Source organism: Cibotium barometz, chromosome 3 (genome assembly GCF_041138505.1).
Source record: "Cibotium barometz isolate CiBa-2024 chromosome 3, ASM4113850v1, whole genome shotgun sequence".
NCBI lineage: Eukaryota > Viridiplantae > Streptophyta > Polypodiopsida > Cyatheales > Cibotiaceae > Cibotium > Cibotium barometz.
The window spans coordinates 51074143-51099527 of record NC_141048.1 but is presented as its reverse complement, the minus strand read 5'-3'; positions in this window follow the sequence as shown (position 1 = coordinate 51099527).

Sequence of the window (25385 nt, the reverse complement as noted above, 5' to 3'; positions counted from 1 at the left end):
GGTAACCTAGCGCTTCACGCATAGGCCGCTTCCTTGGCCCCTCATCCACCGTACCCGAAGCTCACCATTTTAATCGCACCGAGGCTGGTCAAGACCTCGGCCGACCTTGCTACGCGAGACGTCCTTCATTGACTCCCCGTCAGCAGTTGCAACTTTACCATCACGACTTTAATCACAAGACGGTCAAAATGCTCCCCCCAGCATTCTTGACATAAAACAATCATTTACAAACAGCATTTACAAACAGTATTTACAAATAGTATTTACAAACAGTTTACAACACAATTTCTATTTTAACTTTCATTTTTCCACATTATCCTTTATCAATCTACATTACTTATTCCATATTCCATTTATATGTATACTCATCCCATCACATCATTTCTATCTCATCACTTCAGATTCCCTCACATCGCATATCGTATATTCACATCCATACATCCACATCTATATGCATACATTCACATCTACATGCATACATCTACATCTCTATGCATACATCCACATCCACATTCACATTCACCTCCATACATCTACATCTACATGTATACATCCACATCTCCATTCACATCTACATCTATACATCTACATCTACATGCATCCATCCACCTCCACATCCACATCTACATCTATACATCTACATCTACATGCATACATCCATATCTCCATTCCCATCTACATCTATACATCTACATCTACATGCATCCATCTACCTCCACATCCACATCTACATCTATACATCTACATCTACATGTATACATCCACCTCCATATCCACATCCGTATCTATACATCTACATCTACATGTATACATCCACATCCACATCTATACATCTACATCTACATGCATACATCCACATCTCCATTCACATCTACATCTATACATCTACATCTACATGCATCCATCCACCTCCATATCCACATCTACATCTATACATCTACATCTACATGCAAACATCCACATCTCCATGCATGATAAAATTCTTTTAATTAATCTAGGATGATAGTTCCTAGAATATGGTAGAAAGTCCTCTTTTTATGCTTTGAATGAATTTATTTTATGCGTAATTTCTATAAAAATTTTGCCATAGCTCCGCTACTATGACTGATAAATCTCAATTTTTTTCTAAGGGATAAAGCTCATTATTAAAGAAATAATTAGAATGGTCTCTAATTGGATCATCAATCCATAATGGTCTCTAATTGGATCATTAAGAAAACAATTAGAATGGTCTCTAATTGGATCATCAATCCATAATGGTCTCTAATTGGATCATTAAGAAAACAATTAGAATGGTCTCTAATTGGGTCATCAATCCATAATGGATTGAATCATCAATGTGCATAAACTAAAAGCATAGCAAAAAGCCATTAATTTGGCCTCAAGAATAGCTTAATCTTGGATTAAGGAAAAGCTTTATGAAAAGCTTCATTTGGATTGAGAATGGGTCATGAGTATGACCATTTCTTGAGTGAGAGAGAGAAATTATAAAAACCATTAGAATTTAAATATAAGTGGAAATTAACTTCTATAGCATTTATTAAATTATGTAACTCTTCACTACTATTCACCAATTAACTTCATTAGCATTTAAAAAAAACCATACCAATTAAACTTCTCAAGCTTGAGAGGGGTTGAGAAGAGAGAATCATTGAGAAATCATAGAAAAGATCGAAATTCAATATACTTACCTTATGGTTTGCTTGATTCTTTATTCACGGTAGAGGCCCCCAACCAATCAATTGGTTTAGTATGTTGATGGAGCCACCAATGGAGATTGAAGAAAGAGAGAGGTATCAAAAACTAGTGAATTATTAAAGAATTCACAGTTCTTGGCTTAGGTAGAGTAGAGTAACAAGGCATAAGACACTATATATTTTAGCTTAGGTGGAGTAGAGTAACAAAGCATAAGAGACTATATATTTTGGCTTAGGGGAGTAGAGTAACAAAGCATAAGACTCTATCTAATTTGGCTTAGGTGGAGTAGAGTAACAAAGCATAAGACTCTATCTAATTTGGCTTAGGTGGAGTAGAGTAACAAAGCATAAGACTCTATCTAATTTGGCTTAGGTGGAGTAGAGTAACAAAGCATAAGACTCTATCTAATTTGGCTTAGGTGGAGTAGAGTAACAAAGCATAAGAGACTATATATTTTGGCTTAGGTGGAGTAGAGTAACAAAGCATAAGAGACTATATATTTTGGCTTAGGTGGAGTAGAGTAACAAAGCATAAGAGACTATGTTTTTTTTCAACAAGGGGATGCTTCTATTTATAGGAAAATTTGAGCTCCTAACCAAACAACTGATTCTAGAATTTTCCAAGTCAGTTTGGTCACTTTTTGACCATTTTTAGGTCACTTAAACTAACTTTTTGGAACTAGACTTGAATTAGGAGAGAGGAGAGATAAAATATCTCAATTTTTATGAGTTTAAAATTCATTCAAGCATGTGAAATATGCACCTCCTTTAAAGAATTCCCCTTCCTTACATATGTGTCAAAATTGTATTGCTCATAGTTTTTTACTAATAAACCTTGTACATTTTCAACTCTTCATCTTATGTGAAATATGCACCTCCTTTAAAGAACTCCTCTTCCTTACATATGTGTCATAGTTTTTTTTTCTAATAAGCCTTGTACATTTTCAACTCTTCATCTTATGTGAAATATGCACCTCCTTTAAAGAACTCCCCTTCCTTACATATGTGTTTATTTACTAATAAACCTTGTACATTTTCAACTCTTCATCTTATGTGAAATATGCACCTCCTTTAAAGAACTCCTCTTCCTTACATATGAGTTTATTTACTAATAAACCTTGTACATTTTCAACTCTTCATCTTATGTGAGCATTTACTCATTTTTGGGTATCTTCTTTTACAATTTGGATTTATCTCCTCCCTACACATGGATTGATGCTATTGGCCCATAGGAACCTTAATTGGACCATAGTCTAAAGATTTCTGAAAATCTAGACCCTTAGGCTAAGGTTCTTTATACCTATTTCCAATTAATTCCAATTGCACATTGGAAAATTCTTTTTAAATTTCTGTTTCAGGGGAACTCATCTGAATTATAAGAGATATTTTTCTATCCAAAAATATTCATAATCTGAATATTCTCTCTCTAGAATATTTTCTCTCTCTAGGTTAAAACAGTTAGAAACAAGGTCTTTATATTTCTGAAGAGGGATTGATTACGGGGGAAGATACTAGACATCAAAAAGGGGGGTTGGGGGAGGAATCTTACACCATGAGACCATACGGTCGACAAGTACTTGAAAATTCTAAACGAATGGTTTTGGTTTATTGAATTACATATATATATACTTATATACTATATATTACTTGAACAGGCACAAGCTGCTGATGATCCACCGGCCGCCGCTGTGCAGAGGGTGGACGTGAGCACTACTCATCGGACATTCCGAAGGATGTGAGCTCATCTGAGCATGGAGGGAGCAGCGAGTCATCATCTGGGTCTGAGTAGTACTCAGACTTATAGTATCACATTCCATATTGAGGATGTGATTGTATATATTTTTTTGTAAACTCAAGCCATGGGCTACTTCGAGATATGGACTCCCTTGTATACATGTATGAAATTTTGATCGTAATATTGAATTGATTGATCGATAGTATTACATTCATGTCTATCTTGAATCCTGTATTGACAATGTATGCATTCATGTCGTTCTTGTCTTAATCTCCCTCGTGCATATGTTCTTCGTGGATGGTCTAATGCACAAAAAAAAAAATCCAGAGAGTGCTATTGGGTGCTGGAATGCTGGAACAGTATTCAGGCACTAAATAGCACTCTCTGGATTTTTTTTTTGCTCTCGCGTGTATAAACGCGTCAAAACTACTAAAACTGGCGTGTATAAACGCGTCAAAACTCGTGTGTATCTATGCGGATACCCTGTAAAATACGCATGTATTAATGCGTCAAAACTGGTAATTACGCGTGTACAAGCGCATCTAAATTAAAGAAACGCGTGTATAGACGCAGGTATAAACGCGTCTGAGATATCTGAACTGAACAAAATGCGGCTATACACCCGTGTATAAGCGCGTCTAAAATAAGAAAAAGCGTGTATAGCCGCATGTATCAACGCGTCTGTAAAAAGAACGCGGCTACACACCCGTGTATAAGCGCGTCTGAGAGGTGCTATACACGCGCTTTTACACGCATGTCTGTGGCCGCGATGATACACGCGCTGATATACGGGCCTGCTACTTTTTTTCACAAGTCATTTTTAGCGGCTAGGAGTGCGGGTATGAGCCCGATCCCTTGTAGTGAGTGGGCATGGAAAAATTACACCTGTATTTTGGAGATCTCCTTGATTCGATGAGAAATGCCCGCAATTTGATGTAGATATTTATGTATGAACATTGCGGCAGTCCCAGGACTATGAAAGCGAACCCACCTCAAACTTTTCAACGTGTACAATTAAATAACAAGAACTATACCTCAAGAGGCACATCAGTGGGAAAAAATAAGGACTGGTTTAAGGACACAAAACTAGAAACAACTTGAAAATGCTAACCTACCTACCAGTCACCACACTAATACTGAGGATCAAGGTAAGAGGATGTTGTAGAGTCTTGGCTGTAGCCCTAAGGCTAAGCCTCTATCTGCGTCATCCAAATAAATAAAATCAGTCTCGATAGTGCCATGAGTCTCATTCATCCATTCATTGTCAGATATATCTTCTTCGTCCTCCCATCCACATAGACTCGTCAAGAATGTAACTATGCAAGGATAGTCATCTTGTGGAAAAGTAAAGACTTGGGCTATCAAAGATACGTCCTCTATATGGAGTAGGGGTCAGTCGTGGTCAATAGGCAAATTAGCCATTCTAACTCCTCAACATTTCCCTCGCTGGCTAGTACATCTATATGACCCGATTCGGTTTTAATTACACCATAGCACATGTGAAATATCTGAGAAAGGTATAGATGATATCTCTCACCAAAGGTGGGAGTGGATGAAGTGTGTGATGCTCGTGCATCTGCCATATCTGCAAACACAGATATAGCATCGATAGGTTTATGAAGACAGGTCAATCTTGTTTCTAATTGTGTGCGGATACTCTCCTCTCAATATGCTCTTGCTCTTTTTACTTTTTTTTTTTGTATGAAGCTATATATATACATTCCCTCAAATTTGGAAGTTACATGGTCAGGGGAGAAGGTTAGGGAGGAAGCAATAGAATGTCAAACATGAGTACATGCTCCCCCCTTCCTTGGGTAGATCATATTTTTTGCAATGATGTTGTAGCCCCTTGGAAACCAATTTGTCAAGTGGGTTATAGGTGGTGATGTGGGCAGATAGGTTTTTATGACCCTTGTGGCCACATCAAGTTGCATAGATGGTCGGTATACTCCCATGAACGAACGGAGGATATAGCTTCTGACGATACATTTACAAGGGGAGACGTAGACTCATTGGTTTCTTGGTGGGTATTGACAAGGGTAGGTGTAGAGCGTGCAAAAACTTCTATATCAATGTGTGAATGGCATGAGCAGCTACAAGCTTCCTGTGACTCCCCCCTTCCTGAGCTAGGTGGTATCGATCGATATCGTTTGGGAATCCAAACTAGCTCTGGAAGAAGTGATGTGGAGTACTCCATTACCTTTCCCTTACCACAGTCTTGAATTGTCGTTGGGATGGCAACATTTGGCTTACAAGATTTTACAGGCGATGCAGAGGAATTCAACTTATGTTTAGGGACCCAAATCTGGTCATTCCCTTTGTAGTACCCTTGGGCTGCTAATAATATTTTAGGAATCCAACGTGATGTTACCTTGCCTTTTCTAGGGCGGGTAGTTGCTTTCCTACTACGAGGCTTCTTGTCTGAATGAGATTGAGCAGTAGAGGTAGCTGTTAACGAAGCTTTTGGGACCCATTTATATGTACTCTTCGGTAAAGTAAGCGAAGCCTTGGGGACCATACTGCCTATCTCCATTCTTGGCGTCGAAGCGTTAGAGGGGTGGCAAAAAATAAAAGATGGTGTAGCCACTTGACTTTGTGATTTTTCCTTATCTAGCGTTTTGTCCTCCAGAGTTGATGGCTTAGGTGCGGGACCCTGAGTGGTCAGGTTGAGAGCTGGTTCTTGCATTGTAACTCGCCTGGTGACCAATCAATATTGCACTTGGAAGCTAACATCCATTTGCACCCTGAGTTACAGTTCCCTCCATGGTACCAGCAGCCATAACTAAAAAGCTTTGAACCACAATTCCCTTGTCATAGGCAACAGGAGTGTGCAAAATTCCCGAGACAGTGGTTTTCATCTTATTGACACCCTTAACTTGGATGGTACTCTTGGATAGGGGTGGTTTTCCAAGTTGACACCACACTCCATATGACAGCTGTTTTGCCATGGAGTATCTTTCAAGTGGGACCTAACATGGAAGGCTTTGAATTATCGTAGAGGCGGGTCAAATTCTAGTGAATCCTCCTCTGCCTCCTCAAAAAATGCTTGCATAATCCCCAAGTTGGCCTCTCGTTGGCGCCTAACACGCTGCTGACGTTCTTTAGCTTCAACTCTCGCTTGTATCTTCTTAAGCTCAGCCTGTTCTTTAGCTACCTTCTTCTGATGGATTGCATGTAATTCCTCTTGGCTTAGGGGGTCATAGTATCTTTTGAATTTACTCCCATTGAGGAATCCAACGGTTTTAACTCTGTCGAGAGTCTCCACTCGGATGGTACCTTTCGAGGTAATTTCACATACTTTGTACGGTCCCTTACCAGCATATTTTAGCTTCTTCTTTTTGTTACGCACTCCATACATCAGGATTTTATCCCCAAATTTAATGTCCTTGTCTTTCAGGTGGCGATCAAACCATTTCTTCCTTCTATCCTCATCTACAAGGGCATTGTACACCGCCAATTGTCTTTCTTCGTCTAACCGCTCAAGGATATACAAATGCTCTACTAAGGGATTACCATCCTAGCCCTCTTGAGTAGTGACACGAAGACTAGGAATGACAAATTCCCACGACATGACTGCTTCTTGGCCATATACCATCTTGAATGTTGTGCAATTACTTTGTACGCAGTACGATAGGCCCATAAAGCTGACGTAAGCTTTAGATCCCAATCCGTGTGATGAGCCTCAACTGTCTTTGTCAAAATAGAGATTAAGGTCTTGTTGGTACTCTCGACTTGGCCATTCGCTTGCGGATAATAAGGAGTAGATTTATAATGGGATATCATGCAATTTGTTGTGAGCTCCTTAATCACTTCATTTATAAAATGCGTACCATTGTCGCTCACAAGTTTAAAATGACAACCAAAGGATGTGATTATATTTTCAAAGAGGAACTTGGCTGTTGTCCTCGCATCTGCCTTACGTGTCGCTTTCGCTTCAGCCCATTTGGTAACATAGTCAGTGTGGCCACAATAATATAGCGAGATTGTGTGTTACGGGCCGCTGGGCTAATTGGACCTACAAAGTCTAAACCCCACTTTTCAAATGGTTGGTTTACTTTAATTGGATGTAGGGGCATCTGATCTTTCCGCTGGGGTTTCTTGTAGCGTTGGCATTCATCACAACCCTTCACAAAAAGTGATGCATCTTGGAACATAGTGGGCCACCAATACCCTGATTGCAATATCTTTTGCGTAGTTAAGTCTCCTGAAAAGTGACCACCAGCTACGCCCATATGTGCCTCTTGCAAAATATATAGATACTCATCCTCTCGGGCACAACGCCTAAGAACGTCATCCTTTCGTCTTTTATAAAGAGTCCCGGCCATTAGGGGCAATAGGGTTCGCATTCCTTGATCAGCTTTCGAGCTAGATCTTTAAGAAGCTAGATCTTTACGAAGCTCTTTGGGTGGAAAGCCATTAACCAAAAAGTTAACAATCTTCTCACTCCATTCAGGCATTGTCTCCACCATGAACAAGGAAGTGTCAGGTAAGTCATCATCAACTCCTGTAGGAGCTTCACGATTAGGTATGCGAGACAAATGATCAGCCATGACATGTTTTTAGCCAGGTCTCACAACAACAACAATGAAATCAAACTCAAGAAGAATCAATAACCATCGTGTGATTCTTCCTATGGAGCATGGTTTGTTCACGAGATACAACAATGCTTGATGATCCACATAGAAAACAAACTTGGTGGCAAGAAGGTAATAACGAAATTTCTTTACTGCATATATCATTGCCAACCCTTCTCACTCCGTAGTGGTGTAGTTCATTTTAGCATCGTTCAACTGGCGACTGGCAAAGCTAATGGGGTAGTCTAGTTTATGTGCTCCAGGTTGAGTTTGTACACACCCAATATCAAATTTTGATGCATCAATATGCACATGGAAGATTAAATCCCAGTTAGGCATTCGCAAGATTGGAGCACTCACCAGGGCCTTCTTTAATAACTCATATGCATGGTCACAATCGTCGGTCCAAATAAACTCAATGAGAAGCTTGTACAATGGTCGAGCTATCTCAGCGAAGAATAAAATAAACCTTCGACAATAACCAACATGGCCCATAAAGCACTGGACTCCCTTATAGTTGGTGGGTGGGGGCAATTCCAGAATGACCTTGATTTTACTTTCATCGGTGAAAATCCCATTTTTGGACACTATATGCCCTAGAATACCCAAAATTGGCATTTGAAAGGATTCAATGAGATGCGATATAATCTACACCTTTCAAATACTTTTCGTAAACACATCAAGTGCTCGTCCCAAGAGGAATGAACACAAAGATCATCTAAGAAGGCTTCACAAAAGTCCCTTAGATATTTCTTAAAGGCTGTGTTTATCAATCGTTGGAATGTTGCAGGTGCATTGGTTAAGCCAAAGGCCATGACACGAAAGGCAAACACTCCAAACTCTGTTATAAAAGCTGTTTTAGCTTGGTCCTCTACTGCAATTGTGATATGATTTTATAACCAGAGCACCCGTCTAAAAAGCTATAAGCCTCCTTGCCTGTAACTCTTTCAAGCACATGTTCCAAATACGGCAAGGGGTAATGATCTCACACTCTGCATTTCCCATTTTTCTTTGGTATAATGACTATCGGAGAAACCCATTATGAGTGCTCAATAGGGTATATGAATCCACATTTTATAAGCTTTTCAATTTCCTCTTGTACAATCTTTGCATACTTAGGATTCATTGGGTAGGGACGTTGTTGGACTGGCTTAGTAGTGCTAATCATTGGAATGGTGTGTTGCACCAGAGAGGGTGGAACACCCTTCATATCATGGTATGTCCAAGCAAATATGTCCTTGAATTCTTTAAGAAGCATCTTAAGTGTAGCTTCTTCCATCTTGGTGAGGTCTTGAGCAATAAAAACTGGTTTAGACTTCTCACCTGGATCTCCTAGTTCTATCTCCTTAACTACCGTCGGGCCATCGTAGACACCGCTACTCCCATTGGTAGGTGTTCGTTGGGCTTTTGTGTAGACGACTTTATGTTCCCCCATGGTAAAAGATTTAAAATTCTCGAGTGCAGGGTGTAAGTCTACCGGTTCTTGTTGTGCCATGCTTTTTTCTTTAAATTTCGCTTCCTTTTGTTGCTGAGCTAACTCTCCCTTTTGACGCCTTCTAGCAGTACGACTTAGTTTCGGCTTCTCTTCGATTTCTAATTGGGCGATGTCATGAGGTTGCACACTGACCACATGAGGTATTCTCCCCAATTATCCACTAACTGCCATATGCTCCTACATAACGAAGCCATTCTGCAGTGGATCTCTCTTTGTTTATTTTAGCTCGTACATTAGCTCGATAGCGTTGTCGCTTATGTGTTTCTTCCACCCAACCCCTTCAGTGTTGCACTCGTTCAATCTCCTCTACTGGGTTTGGGTAAGTCCCAATCTTTTTTCTGAGGGTTATTGGACCACGTGGCTTGTCTTTGAGAGTCTCAGTCAGTCTGGGTAGCCGAGAGGGCATTAGCTGACTTGGTTGTGGGGCAGGAGGAGTTTCCTTTTGTTTCCCCCGATTTATGTCTTTGCCTGATTCTCCTTCGTTGCGCTCCCAAGTGGGTTCCTTCCTTAAAGTAGTGGCTTTGGTCCCCATGGTTTCTATTGAATCAGAATCATCTTCACGATCATTCATATACACAGGGTCATCTCTTGTCCCTATATTAGTCTTTGAACTAGGTTTGGAGCTTGTGGCATTAAGCGATCACTTCCGTCGCGTTTTCTTTTTCTTTGCTCGAGCAAGTGATGCAGTATCCCTCTCTTCAAGAATGTAGTTTTGATTTTGAAGCATTGACCGTGTGACTACATTTGCGAGCAATCAAATGATCTATGCCACAACGATTACATGTAAGTACCGGCATTCCCGACATGCTCCCTTGATTTGGTTGCATTTGAGTAGCAATCTTCTGTAGCCTATTAGGGCACTCCGCTACACAATGCGGTCCACCACAATCATAGCATTGAAGAGGTGGTCTCCTGGCAAAGGTATTAAGGTTTTGCCCTCTTGTGGTGAGAGCAACCGCTTGATATATAGGCTTGACTTGCCCCGGAAATGATCCTTCATGTAATACTGGGGAGTCATTTCAAACGTATCAATCCCATATGAAATAGTGGGGTCTATATTGTAAGATTCCTCCCCCAACCCCTTTTTTGATGTCTAGTATCTTCCCCTGTAATCAATCCCTCTTCAAAAATATAAAGACCTTGTTTCTAACTGTTTTAACCTAGAGAGAGAAAATATTCTAGAGAGAGAATATTCAGATTATGAATATTTTTGGATAGAAAAATAACTCATCTTATTAAAATAAGTTCCCCTGAAACAAAAATTCAAAAAGAATTTTCCAATGTGCAATTGGAATTAATTGGAAATAGGTATAAAGAACCTTAGTCTAAGGGTCTAGATTTTCAAAAATCTTTAGACTATGGTCCAATTAAGGTTCCTAGGGGCCAATAGCATCAATACATGTGTAGGGAGGAGATAAATCCAATTTGTGACCCCTGTCCCGCGCGAGATGTGCTACTTCCGCTGCTAGTATCCCGAATCTGTTACTCGGTGGGAACAAGGATCTTACATATATCCTCTTCATAATCCCCACACGCACTATGTGACTCACAACCCATCTAGTTTATAGGGGTAACCCTCGGAGGTTGTGGTCCTAGAATTGGCGGTGGTAACGGCATAGACGACTAAATTTGGGCTCCTTTGGGACTATGTGTTGTCATGGTTGCTTAACAGGTGGTGCAGGCATCAGTGCAGGTACTTGAGGTGTGTTTAACCACGCTAGTGGTGCCTGATTTGCTAACATACGCTTAAGTACTAGGCAATCCTTAGATTGATGGCCATACTTACCACATGTATTGCAACTCCCATTGAATTTGACTTTGAATGTGGGACATTCACTCGTGCTATGTGGTCCTAAGCAAATCGAACACCATTGTTACTCTCTTCTTGGGTACATATGGCTATTTTGAGGAGCTCGATTACCCCTAAAGTATTCTTGGAGAGCCTTAGTAAGGTCAGCTATAGACATTTCGGATATCTTGGGATCCTTTTGGCAATAGGTTTTACAGTCATTGGCTCGTGCCCAGATACTTGCAAACTAACAGACTTAGTCTCCGTCGAAGAAACTTTTTACCTGCAATCATCAAGTTGTCTTCTAACTAGATTGCATTGGCAGTGAATGCTTCCCACGTCGTAAGACCTCTAATGACTAGGCCATTGTATATGTCCTCGTGGCGCAATCCTCGGATGAATCTATAAAGAAGTTGGTTATTATTAAAGCACTCATCGGGAATACAGCGAGAATTTAGATGCTTTAGTCAACTTTTTACGTATGTGATACGAATCTTGGATATGGCATGCATGCTTATTTTGTTATTTGAAAGGATTGATTTGATTATATTACTATGTAGAAATAGCACGATTAAGTGAGTTTCAATGTTTGCCTAGATTAACTTGTATGATTAAGATATGGCTAGATTTGGGACTATCACAGTTGGTATCAGAGCATAGGTTGGGCAGTCCGCAATTAATTGCGGATGTTGCAGGTCTTGGTGACTCGTATTATTTTTTATTTTTGTGATACAAGGAGATTCTTTTCTTTTTAAAATCTCTTGCGATTTGATATACAGTCACAAGATGGCTACACATCAAACAAATTTAGTAGTCAACCTAGGAAGAAGAGGTGCTTTTACACAGATTATTCTGTGTGGGTGTAACTCTTGAGAAAGTTATTAGAGTTATTGATAGGCATCAAGACTTGAAGAAAGGAAGAAGAGCTATGCATGCTTGACCTTCTATGGATTTGAATGAAGAAAAAAGGAGCGGTGGAGAAGATGAAGAGATGCAAGATTGTCTTAATTTTGATGATGGACAAAGTCAAGGAGAAGGAAAAATTTTATGGAGAATAAGATAATGAAGATGAGCGAGAAGAAGAATGGTAACCACTATTTTATATATTTATCCCCCAGAGATGGTAGAAAAGGCATGGCGTAAAGGCCAATGTTTCGGTTCTCTACAAAAGGGTCATAGAACTTTTGAGTGCAAAAAACAAACGAACCTCACATGAGGTACGTGAGTGATTAACTTCAAGAGATCAGAAACCAAGGCAGAGTATGAAAGAGAATGTACATGAATTTTTCAAGTACCCACGACACTTGTGGAGCAAGAGGAGAAGATATTGCAACTATGGGCCGAGGAGATTAAAGAATATGCACATGTCAATGCTGTTATTCTTGCATGTCAATGCTGTTATTCATGTCAAGTACCCACGACACTCGTGGAGCAAGAGGAGAAGATATTGCAACTATGGGCCAAAAACCGAGCTTCAATTATTAATATTCCTATCAAGATTGTGAATAATGTATTTCAAGTGTTGATTGACTTGACAAGCACTTATAGTTTTTAATCACCCGACGGGGTAAAATAGTTAAGAATAACTGAATTTTACGAAAAAAATCTTATGGTGGTAGAGGTTCCTTTGAGAAAGCAACAAACGTATAAAAAGTATGTCAAGAATATGCTTTTTATTCATAGGCAACCCCAAGTCAAAAGATGATTTCCATGTGTTAGCTTTGTAAGATATGATGCCATATTAGGGATAGATTGGTTAGTGCCTAGAAAGGCCAAGATATTGTGTCATGAGAGAAGTGGGTTTGCATGATTGAAGATCATAGTAAAGATTATTACTTACAGGGTCAAAGATGTGATGTCGAATTTAGAATGATGTCTACTTTGCACAGCAGAGCAAGAAAAGTATTTCATGTAGTCTAATTTTGAAAGTGTAATTTGGAACATTCTTAATTCATAAAAAATGTGGGGAAATTAAGGTAAAATTTTATTATTAGAAAATGAAGGTTTATGCATAATAAATTTTATTCTAAAAGTGTAATTTTAAGCATTCTCATTTCATAGAAAATGCAGGGAAACTATGGTAAAATTTTATCATTAGAAAATGAAGGTTTATTCATAAATTAAATTTTATGCTAAAAGAGAAACTTTGACTATTCTCATTTTATAAAAAATATGAAAAAACTATGGCAAAATTTTTATCATTAGGGAATGAATTTACGCATAGTAAATTTTATGCTAAAAGTGGAGTTTTGAGCATTATTCATTTACTAGAAGAATAAAGAAGGTTATGCATAAATTCTCTAGATTTATTCAATTTATGAGAATTATGGAAATGATTATAAATATAATTCATTTAAATAAAAATGAATTAGTAGGTGTGCATAAGTATTTTATGCTAAAAGAGGGATTTCATGATATTTTATTTTGAGAAATGATGCGAAATAATGTGAAATGATGGAATGATATGGAAAGATAGGAATTTTGCTTGGAGAATGTATTGCATGTGAAACCTATTTTTTAAAAGATTGTTTTATGTCAACAATACTAGGGAAGCATTTTGACTATCTTATGAAATAAGGTCTTGGAAACCTAAGCGAAAAAAGTTGCAACAGCTGACGGAGAGTCAAAAAAGGACATCTCGTGGCAAGGTCAGCCGAGGTCTTGACCAGCCTCAGTTAAAATGGTGAGCTTCCGGTACGGTGGATGAGGGGCCAAGGAAGCGGCCTATGAGTGAAGCGCTAGGTCACCTGCGAGCGAAGGAGCCTAGACCATACGGTACAGGCATGGATCTGGTTGATTGGCCTTGCTGGTCTTCAACGGATGAGTTCATGGCTCTTTTAAATGGATCTTGTTGGTTGATCTAGCTGATCTTTAATGGAGAGTCCATATGGATTTATGTGATTATACTCCTAGGTACTATGGGCTAGGAACTATTGAAAAGGCCCATGAGTGAGCAAGTGGTGAGCGTTCTGGTTCTAATAATGTCATAGGTACGTTGAGGAAGGAATGAATGGAATATGGATTTTATAGAAAAATCTTGATTATATTCCTGGGTACTATGGGCTGGAACAATTGAAAAGGCCCCTCAGTGAAGTACTAGGTGAGCCTAGAGGGACTGACCAGGTGGTGAGCATTCTGGTTGTTGTCGATGATGCCATAGGGACACCGAGGAAGGAATGATTGGAAATTGGATAGTGGAAAAGTTAGAATTCGATCCTGGAACTGGAATCGCCTATGCTTTCTGGGTGAGGGAAGTTTTTTTCGGGCTCTCGGTTTTGGAAGAACCGAAGGATTAGTCTCTTGTCCAAAAATTTGTGGGTGAGGCCCCGAGTGGGAAGATGTGCCCTACATGCAAGGTTGCTACTTCTGTTGCCAGCTTTCCTCGAATCGATTAAATTCATAACTAGCTCAAATCTATGAAATCTTGGTTCTGACAAGTTTTGCGTGCATCCACCAAAAGAATGCTGCCTCATGATGAAACCTCATTGAAAGAATATGTATATTGTAATATATTTAAACTAATTATTATAATAGTAAAAAAATGAGCCGAATTATAAAATTGGATATGTTTTAAACCTTTTTTATTGTCTCTCTCTAAGCTGAGTTGGCACTTCTTATACAAGGCCCAAAATCAAGTCCACATTTCTCCTAATGAATACTGTAACATACCTCCGAAATTAACCAAGTTATGATTGAAGATAATCCTAAGTTTTGGATGCTATAGATTTCAGTAATGAATTCCAGCAAGTTTTCAGTAGTAAAGATTCTAAGTGTTAAAATTCAGTGAAAATTCAAGATTGCATTTTCAATTAGTTAATATACTCAAAGGAATCCTTTAAGTGTGTAGATGGACATGCAAATCAAAATTTGATAAAAAAGTAGAATGTGACCTATTTGTGGAGTCGACTTTCACATACAACAGATTTTGGCAATTTCGCTCGCGACGATTGGTTGTAGACCGCATATATTTTGGTAATTTTAAGTATCCACATGACTAGTTTCTGATTACTGTGCGCAAAGTTATACCTGTTTGCAGGTTGCAGCCCCAACAACAAATCTGAGAGGTTTGCCAAATCTACAAACAGCTCTTCCACAACTTTCGAAGAGTAGACATGGATTCCCAATCAATCAAGACATCAGAAAATATATCAGGGAAGTACACAAACACTCTTTCTATTATTTTGCTTTAAATTCTTTTGAGATTAAATAAGTATATCGATAAGCATGTATATGGGAGAATCTGAGCCGACGTATGGCATGCTTAACCATGGCAGTGATGGGGAAACACCACGAGAAGAGAAGAGGAGGGATTTCTTGGTGCCAAGAACTATTGTTGATTGCCTTAGTCTAACTCATAGAATAAACACTTTTGGAGTTAAAGAATTAGTGATGGGGAAACACCACGAGAAGAGAAGAGGGGGGATTTCTTGGTGCCAAGAACTATTGTTGATTGCCTTAGTCTAACTCATAGAATAAACACTTTTGGAGTTAAAGAATTAGGAGATAGAATATTTTACTAGTTTGTGACTAGATTTTAGGTATAACCTTCATTAGGGGCTGTTTTACGTGGCATTTATCTTTCTATGTGTTTAGAATCAAATTTTGACATAAAAACAAAAGTTTTAGACGAAAGAAAACTCTACAAGAGTGTACGAGATGCTAGAAAGTCAAATCTCTTTCGTTTTTGAGTTATTCGAGTGCAAAGCGGGGCACTTGGCTGTTTTTTACAGTTTAACCCTACAAAGATCTTGGATGAATTTATTAAGAACACCATCAAGTTTGTTGATAAAAGGAACGAAAGGCAAGAAGAACCAAAGACAATCTTCATCACATAGTGACTCTGATAAGGAGGAAATGAAGATGATGAAGAAGAAGTATGAGACCACCTCTGAAGAAAAAGAACAAGTACAAGAGAACCTCCAATGATACTTCATAATTAGAATCGGAGCCTCAATGGCATCATCAACTTGCACGTAGGATAATGGCATCAACAACACAAAACTAGGAGTGTTTTTATGAGGAGAAGCAATTCAATACAATGTTGAGAAATCTAGATGAAATAGGATATGAGTAGCACTAAAAACTCATAGAAGTGTTGACTTGACAAAGCACAAAGGTCGAAGTGTGGTTTAAAATAGCTAAAAACTTGAACAAATAATCACTTCCTGATGTTTAAGGGTGCAAAGTCAAATGACCCTAACATCCGCATCAATACATTTGAGCAAGCATGGGGAAGGTCTATAAGCCAATAGGATCTCAAGAGAGATCAATTTGCTACCACCTTTGAAGATATTCTGATGGATTAGCTCATGCAATTTGATGATGCCCATTTTTCTAACTATGCTGAGTTGATGGATGCATTCACGAGAGGATATTCAAGAACATAAGTTTCTCTTTTCTTATTCTTCTTCTATTCTTCCCTCCTTGTCATATTACCTTATGTTTGATGAGAAGTCAAAGTAGAAGAATTTAAATGAAATCTTTTTATTCTTTTTCCTCTCCATATGTAAAAAAAAACAAAGAAAGGAGAGGAAGTGAAGAGTAAATTAAGTAGGCATGTTATTATAAGAAATATAACACATAGACTAGGAAGGAATATCATTCAAATCAACAGAGTTCCCACCATCGTGTGCACAAGGTTTAGGATCTCTCAACCTAGATAACATGTCAAAGGCAATTGGATTTTATATTGATGTTAGTGGCATGGCTCTCTCTCTCTCTCTCTCTCTCTCTCTCTCTCATATTATGATATATCCTTTTTCACAAAATTCATTGCATCTCCATCAAGTTAAAACTAATAATGTTTGAACAACATGAATGCTACTCCTTTGTTTTGTAAATACATACAAGTAATTTTATCAAGCAAAGAAAGGTTGTTCTTTTCTTGATTCTTATTAAAGTACTCACATTTCACGTTCATTAATCAAGTCATTAGTCTCTTCATAATTATGTTTTATTACCCTAATTGATCATATCCACCACACTAGTGTTATATCAATTCAGTATAAAAGCCTTGCCCTTGTCCAATAGCATTTAAACCATTACTCAATTTGTCTTTCATTTACCGAAGTTCCTACCCATTAATTTTTATTTTCATTATTAGTTTTTAATTAAACCTATGAAAACAACACTATGGTCAAAGCATAATCTACTACTATGAAGTAAATCACATGTTTTTTGTGATAAGGGTTGGTAGCTAAGATCTATAGGCTAGATATTAAACATGATTTTGTAAAGCCTTATAAGGCTTATTACTTGTTTCATTAACATTGAGCAATAAGCACAATAGATTAAAGAAGAGTAGCACTTTGCATGATTTATGAACCACTAGATGATCCCAAGACCAAGCATGCCTTTTAACGAACCTTGTTGATGTAAACAAGTAGTCAACCCCACTTCTCAAAACATCCAACAAAATGGTGTGAACCATTGTGTTTGCTTTATAGCCATTGCCAAGATCAAGCTTTCATTTGATGTTACAAAATCCAAATGAATGTTTGAAACAAATATAAATTCTAACCTATGCGTGATATTTTGGATAAATAAGGCTTAAACACCTTCATGGTATAAGAGGGTGTTGTTATGTTGCATAAACAAAAGCTTTATAGACAATTTATAAGTGCATGTTTTGGCTAAGTCGTCTAATCGATAATGTTATGAGTAGTATATATAGTGTGCAAAATCATGAAGTGATGAAGTTTTCAGCAGAAAAGTTTTGAAGGGGATTGTGTCTATAATTGAGTGAATTAATGATGTCATTAATTCACTCAAGGTTGGTAAAACTAAAGTTTCCTTGCAATAGTTTTGATCAAGATTAATGTGCCCACATAGGTTTGCGAGAGGGAGGTATGTTTTTGGAACCTCACACTTGCATGTGTGAAGAAAGTCCAGTTTTTGAAGCCTTTTCTTTTATGTTAGGTTGTTTACAAATATCTTCAAGATGTTAAAGTTTTACTGGAGCACCATAAAGAAACTAGACAATAAACATTATCATGCGAAAAGATTCAAAATAGGAGCACAGTGAGACAAGTATAGAGGAGGAACCAATGCCCTTTGTTCTTCATTATGGAAAAGGTAAGCAAATAGTTAAAGAAGCCTATGATTTAACCAACCACTAGCACATGGAGCTCAAGAATTTGAATCTCAAGAACAAAACAATGATGAGCAAAATGTAAGGCAAGTAATCACTCCTCACATTGAACATTGTGATTTAGTTGAAGAATTATGGGATATTCTTGCAAACATGTATAAGAGTGTGTCCAATTCACGTAAAATGCAATTGAAAGTATAGTCGTTAAAAACTAAAATATTTCTATCTCAAATTATGTTAAAGAATTGTGTTTCAACCATGCTTGAATAGCTTTTGTTGTGAATATACATTGTTGTATTCGTTTATCATGGTGATAGAAGAGTTACCTACTTTTAAGGATCTCATTGTAAAGACGATCCGAGAAGAACACATCCTTGAAGGTACATCAAAGTCTTATAATAATTAGTATGGTCAGAATGCAATCATTTCTTTAAAAGTTCTAGAGGAAAAGGAAATAAAGGAAGCGGCTCTGACTCATATGGAAGAACTAATCAAACCTCATATCAAACACCACATTAAATTTCTTGGAAATTGTCGAGGATCACAAGTAAGCCTTTTAGAATTCAACAGCCAAGGTGAGCTTCAAATGTTCAACAAGTAAGAGTAGATTTTTAGAATGCGATAGAAAAGGGGAGCTTCAAAATTTCAACAATAGAACGAGGTACATGTTATGCATATCAAGGTCATGTAATAAAATATTGTTTTTATGATAAAAATATGTGAAACAACGTCATTTTAATCAAGATAAAGAGATGTGCGAGAATAAAATTTTAATAAAGGTAGTCATGCATCAACATCAACCTAAAACAACGGTGATAAAGAGGAGCACATACTTTCTAATACAACATATGGTTAGTGTTATAATTGAAGAGACATTTGATGATAAGTGTTCTTACCATATAAATTCTCATGAAGTATGGTTTTCATATAAGAAATAAATTAAGGTTCTTGCATTTGTGTCCACAAAATATGACTCAACACATTCTACTACTCTTGTAGGTGACATAGTAGTTGATTTTTCAAATAATGTTGTGAAATATTTGCATGATGTATTGTGTGTACCAAGTATAATTAAAAATATTGTGTCAGATGGTGAGATTGAGGAAAGAAATTTGGAGGTTATTCTCAATTCATATATGAATGCATGCTGTAAGAGCACAACAATAATTGTAAGGTGTTGGGCAAAGCTAACAAAGATGGTATAATGTTTGTTTTGGATGTTATTTTATAGCACAAAGTGTGCTCTTATGTAAAGAACAGTAGTCTACCAAACTTTGAGCAATGGCATAAGATATAGGGTCATACAAATGTATGAAGTTAGAAGGACTAGCTAACTTCAAAGACAAGGACTTGTCCAACATTATCAGTCCATGTTTGTTGGAAATTAAATGAAGTATTAAGGCTACACTTTTTCTCATTATTTAAAGCTTAAAAAGATACGGGATCCAACAAAAACAAATGCCAAGAACTGGTGGATCTCATTATTATATCACCTCAATTCATGATTGCACAAGGACGTTATGGATCTAATTCGTTAATCATAAAAGTGAAGCTTCTAAAGAAGTTTGTTGAATTGAAAGAATTGTAGAAAACTAATGTAATTATAAGTTCAAAGTCTTGAGAAGTGATGAAGGTAGTGAGTACATGTCTTGAAAATTTGTGACAAATTTGTTAAAACTCATGTAGATGTAGAAGGAGTTTCATAAGTCACATCGACCTCCCAAACATATATGTCATGGAGGATTAGAATATAAAGAGACAAAATTTTCCACAGATTTTGAATCAAGAAATTCAAATGTAAAATATACACTTTAGTCAAGTAAGCCTATGTTTGAGCCCCCTTTATACCTATGTAAAACTCTACTCATCCATAGATAGGAAAGAATGGAATGCAACTTGTCATTGAAATATTACCTTGCTCTCTCAAGACTATGCCTCTTTAAGTACTAAATCTCAACTACTTGTTGAAGCTCCACTTTCCTTGAAACCCTATTGAAAAATGTTTCTAAAGGAAGCTACTATATCTGCTACAAGGATACTCTCTTCTCACCCTCTCTCCAAAGAATTCAAAGAGAAAATCCACCAAAAATCCACAAGACTTTACTCTAAACCCTCACACATAAAATTGATGCAACAATAGTGTGATGGATATAATTAATGAGGGGATTAAGAGATAATTATGAAGAGGCTAATGACTTGATTAATGAGCCCAAAATGCACACGTGTTTGAACAAGCATCAAAAGACATGCCCACAAAAAGAAGATCATTTATGTATTTGATAAAATTCCTTGTATGTGTATACAAAGGAATGAGTTGTTTATATAGGATTTAAACTCATATGACTTGCCAAATCTACTTGAGTTCATTCTACTTGCATGCATTTGATAAAATTTCTTGTATCTATTTACAAAGGAATGAGCCATTTACATAGGTATTGAAACTCACACGACTTGCCAAATCTACTTGCATGAATTGTAGGTATTACCATATCTAACATTTAACTAGACTTATGTGGACTTAACACGACTATTCTACCTGTCCTGAGCTTATCTCTCCAACCCTTCATTTTTGTAAGTTCTAAGACATATTTGTGCTACAAGATGCACATACTTATGCACCATGTGAGCTAGATGTTTCAAATCTCCCCCTTAAGCTCATATTCATGTATCAAACTCCATGTGAGCTTAATGCTTCAAGACTCCCCCTCAAACTCATATTGAGGTTGTCAACTCCAAGGATGTATTTGAGCCTCTCAAATTTGTCTTTGCTCAATGATATGGTAAACATATCCCTAACTTGGTCTTCATTGCACACAAATAGTCTTTTGAGTGTATTGTACATCACTTTTTTACACTTCCTTGAATGAGGATCTCTTGCTATGTAAGATCCCCGTCCCCACTGCGCAACGGATCCTGGGTGCTAGCAGAGCGAAAGTAGCACATCTTGCATAGGATAGGGTCCTACACTCGGGGCCTCGCCCACCACGGATATCCGGACAAGTGACTAATTCCTTGGTTCTTCTGAAACCGAACTTAGAAAATATTCGCTTGCCGAGAAAGCACAGGCCATTCCTCCCAGGATAAAATTTTACTCTAACGTAGTCAGGGTCATTACTGACCAAACTGATCCAACCGAACTTAAAGTCACTTGGTCAGATCAAGGAAGAAACTTGCACTTGGATCATAGAGATCAACGCTTTAATCTATTATACACGCGTGTATAAACGCGTCAAAACTGAGAAATACGCGTGTATAAGCGCATCTAAAATAACAAAACGCGTGTATCAACGCGTGTATAGACGCATGTATCAACGCGTCTAAATGCATTTGAACTGAACAGAACGCGTGTATACACTCGTGTATGAGCGCGTCTGAGCACTCCTATACACGCGCTTTTACACGCATGTCTCTGGCCGCGATGATACACGCGCTGATACACGGGCCCGCTACTTTTTTTCACAAGTCATTTTTAGCGGCTAGGAGCGCGGGTATGAGCCCGATCCCTTGTAGTGTCTTCTTGCCATTTCTACTAAGTCTCTATATGTGTGCCCTCTTATCATATAAGAGACATATTGAATTTCATAATTATAAAATTTCTTGTTTTTAGTATTTACCTCATGGAGATGCTATGAATTTTGTGAAGAAGGATTAATATTATCATGACAAAGAGAGAGAGAGAGAGACAGAGAGAGACAGAGAGAGACAGAGAGACAGAGAGAGTATGCCGTGTCACGAGCATCAATATAGAATCCATTTTGTGAAGAAGGATTAATATTATCATGACAAAGAGAGAGAGAGAGAGAGAGAGAGAGAGAGAGAGAGAGCATGCCGTGTCACGAGCATCAATATAGAATCCATTTTCCTTCGCTAAAGTCATAATATCTAGGTTGACAGGTCCTAAAATCTTGAGCACACAGTAGTGGGCACTCTCTTGCTTTGAACGCTATTCCTTGCCATGCTACATCTTATAGTATTTGTAATAACATTCCCAATAAATTTACACTCATCTTTCTCTTATCTCTGTTCTTTCTTCTTTTTCTTTACATTCAAAAGGACGAAGAATAGAAGATCTTATATTTCTTCTACCTCGACTTCAAATCAAGAATAAGATAATAAGAGAAAAAAAGAACAAGAAAAGAGAAACTTACCAATGGATAAAGAGATATTGCAAGTCCCTCCTGGACAATAAACACACTTAGAACCTTATTTTTGAGCAAATAAAAATAAAGCCTAAGAGAAAAGATAGAAGCTTAAGCCCAAAATATAATTTACTTGACGAGATTGTTTCTTATTGTGTAAAAATAAAAATAAAGCCTAAGAGAAAAGATAGAAGCTTAAGCCCAAAATATAATTTACTTGACGAGATTGTTTCTTATTGTGTAAATAACTTAAAGTATATAATTGAGAGATGAATGGTGTTGCATAGAGGAATAACTGATACATTTTAAAAATTGCTAAAGCCATGTTGGAACAAAAATGTATGCTCATTATTGGGCAAAAGCTTGCAATTATGCTGTGTTTGAATCATGGATGTGATGTTGAAGATATTGAATGATGGAGATAAGGGTGTATAGGTACCAAGAAGAGGGTCACTCATTCAGAGGTTAACTTATGATACCTTTCTATCTCCACATTACGCTTTTATGGTAGCTTTATCATAATGGAATGAACTTGATTTTCTTAGAAGTGCTGAAGAATGCAAAAAAATTATAAATGAGAAGATTATTGTGAATTTAGCATGAGCTCCTAAGTCAAGGAAGAGCAAAAGTGGAATGTTCTATACACTTGAAAATTTGTTTGTGCTAAAGAATGGAAATTTCCATAAATGAGAACATTGATGTGAAAATTTAGCAGGAGATTCTCATTCAAGGAAGTGTAAAAAAGTGACATGTACAATACACTCAAAAGACTATTTATGTGCAATGAAGACCAAGAACGGAAATTTCCATAAATGAGAACATTGATGTGAAAATATAGTAGGAGATCCTCATTCAAGGAAGTGTAAAAAAGTGACATGTACAATACACTCAAAAGACTATTTGTGTGCAATGAAGACAAAGTTAGTGATATGTTTACCATAGCATTGAGCAAAGACAAATTTGAGAGGTTCAAATACATCCTTGGAGTTGACAACCTCAATATGAGTTTGAGGGGGAGTCTTGAAGCATTAAGCTCACATGAAGTTTGATACATGAATATGAGCTTAAGGGGGAGACTTGAAACATCTAGCTCACATGGTGCATAAGTATGTGCATCTTGTAGCACAAATATGTCTTAGAACTTACAAAAATGAAGGGTTGGAGAGATAAGCTTAGGACGGGTAGAATAGTTGCGTTAAGTCCACATAAGTCTAGTTAAATGTTAGATACGGTAATACCTACAATTCATGCAAGTAGATTTGGCAAGTCATGTGAGTTTCAATACTTATGTAAATGGCTCGTTCCTTTGTAAATAGATACAAGAAATTTTATCAAATGCATGCAAGTAGAATGAACTCAAGTAGATTTGGCAACTCATATGAGTTTTAAAGCCTATATAAGCAACTCATTCCTTTGTATACACATACAAGGAATTTTATCAAATACATAAATGATCTTCTTTTTGTGGGCTGGGCATGTCTTTTGATGCTTGTTCAAACACATGTGCATTTTGGGCTCATTAATCAAGTCATAAGCCTCTTCATAATTATCTCTTAATCCCCTCCTTTATTATATTTATCACACTATTGTTGCATCAATTTTATGTGTGAGGGTTTAGAGTAAAGTCTTGTGGATTTTTGGTGGATTTTCTCTTTGAATTCTTTGGAGAGAGGGTGAGAAGCGAGTATCCTTGTAGGCAGATATAGTAGCTTCCTTTAGAAACATTTTTCAATAGGGTTTCAAGGAGAGTGGAGCTTCAACAAGTAGTTGAGATTTAGTACTTAAAGAGGCATAATCTTGAGAGCAAGGTAATATTTCAATGACAAGTTGCATTCCATTCTTTCCTATCTATGAATGAGTAGAGTTTTACACAGGTATGAAGGGGGCTCAAACATAGGTTTACTTGACTAAAGTGTATATTTTACATTTGAATTTCTTGATTCAAAATCTGTGGAAAATTTTGTCTCTTTATATTCTTATCCTCCATGACATATATGTTTGGGAGGTCGATGTGACTTATGAAACTCCTTCTACATCTACATGAGTTTTAACAAATTTGTCAAATTTTCAAGACATGTACTCACTACCTTCATCACTTCTCAAGACTTATGAAACTCCTTCTACATCTACATCTACATGAGTTTTAACAAATTTGTCAAATTTTCAAGACATGTACTCACTACCTTCATCACTTCTCAAGACTTTGAACTTATAATTACATTAGTTTTCTACGATTCTTTCAATTCAACAAACTTCTTTAGAAGCTTCACTTTTATGTTTAACGAATTAGATCCATAACGTCCTTGTGGAATCATGAATTGAGGTGATATAATAATGAGATCCAGCAATGCTTGGCATTTGGTGTTGTTGGATCCCGTATCTTTTTAAGCTTCAAATAATGAGAAAAAGTGTAGCCTTAATACTTCATTTAATTTCCAACAAACATGGACTGATAATGTTGGACAAGTCCTTGTCTTTGAAGTTAGCTAGTCGTTTTACCTTCATACATTTGTATGACCCAATATCTTATGCCATTGCTCAAAGTTTGGTAGACTACTGTGCTTTACATAAGAGCACACTTTGTGCTATAAAATAACATCCAAAACAAACATTATACCATCTTTGTTAGCTTTGCCCAACACCTTAGAATTATGATTGTGCTCTTACAGCATGCATTCATATGAATTGAGAAAAACCTCCAAATTTCTTTCCTCAATCTCACCATTTGACACAATATATTTAAATATACATGGTACACACAATATATCATGCAAATATTTCACAACATTATTTGAAAAATCAACTACTATGTCACCTACAAGAGTAGTAGAATGTGTTGAGTCATATCTTGTGGACACAAATGCAA